At 39.6% G+C, this 1,262-nt stretch overlaps 1 protein-coding gene across 1 annotated transcript in view; it reads left to right on the forward strand.

Moving 5' to 3' along the window:
• Positions 1-946: 946 nt before the first annotated feature.
• Positions 947-1,262, forward strand: part of sh2d5 (SH2 domain containing 5) — a 5,624-nt gene continuing 5,308 nt past the window's right edge. The window contains exon 1 of the mRNA XM_005729702.2: positions 947-1,177. The gene's annotated coding sequence lies outside the window, so the exon portion shown is untranslated. The remainder of the gene's footprint in view (positions 1,178-1,262) is intronic.

Here is a 1,262-nt window from a genome sequence, read left to right on the forward strand (position 1 = left end):
GATCTTTAATAAAGAAATGCTACATCATATACCCCTCTTGCATGTATGCAAAACTTTTCCCCACAGGGCATTTGCTTTTCTATGTGGGCAGCTGTAAATTAAAGTCAAGCTTCACGTTGTTGAATTTGGGGGGCTTCTTTCTAGGTCAACACTCTCTGTCTGTGATGCTGGGGTTCCAGGAGTTTTGACTTCATGGCAGGCTTGAGCCATGATGGCTACAGGTTGTTGCTCAACATCCTAACCAATTTCCTCTCATCTGAGGGGGACAGTTTGGGTCTTCTTTCAGACCTTGGCAGTGTGACAATGCATCCAAATAACTTATACACACGTACAGCAGTTTGAACTGATGATCTTGTAATCCAAGAGAGCTTCCCAAATCCTATAAATTTACAATTCTCCTTCTTAAATCTTCACTGAGTTATTGCTTTCCCATTGCTCTGAGTGTTGGTCAGTATCCTGTCAAAGAAATCCTCCTTTTTAAACTACTAAAAGTAACTACATTAAAAGTTACCGGGCCCACAATGGGTGTATGTCAGCTTTTAACATGTATAACCAGAAGTATAAACTGTAGATAAAAAGTGGAGAAACAAGTATTCTGAGCGTTTACTTAAGCAAAATGTATATTCCCACGTATCATTATAAAGGTTTTAAAATACTACTGAATCACACTGACTCATTGTGTATCGCTGTAATGTTGCTGCACCTTAACTTTTTGTATTTTTATATCTGTATCTAATAACACAACATAGCATATGATAAAATCTGCAAAATAATAAAATGGCACGGCGTACAAATTACAGTGTTATGACCCCAAATATCGTTTCTGAAGTAAAAAACGAGTACTATCGGGAGGAGGTGTGTGTGGTGGTGGTGGTGGGGCTTAAAATAGATTTAACTTTTGGACCCAAAGTTCATCTAGACACAAGTTTTCCCATGCAGGCTGCCATCTTGGTGACGCCTCCAGTTATTTCTCGCAGGTTTTACCCAGTGGACTTTCAGTGCACAGCTTTTAACTATAAATTAATATAGTGTAATTTTAAAATACTTTTATTGACACATACTGTTATTTTTGGTTTTGCTGCGTGAGCTTGAATTCTTGCGCGCTGTGTGGGAATGTCAGGCGGAGTGGACAGAAACCGCTTCAGGGGGAGGGTGATGTGATTCATTGAGCCATTCCGTAAGTTTCGTGTTTTGGTTGATTTAGTTCTCACGTAGACCCTCTTTTCTTTCTTCTCCTCCTCCTCTTTCTCCGCCTTTCTTCA

Source organism: Pundamilia nyererei, unplaced genomic scaffold, assembly GCF_000239375.1.
Source record: "Pundamilia nyererei isolate P.nyererei 1_Seehausen unplaced genomic scaffold, PunNye1.0 scaffold00034, whole genome shotgun sequence".
Taxonomy (NCBI): Eukaryota; Metazoa; Chordata; class Actinopteri; order Cichliformes; family Cichlidae; genus Pundamilia; species Pundamilia nyererei.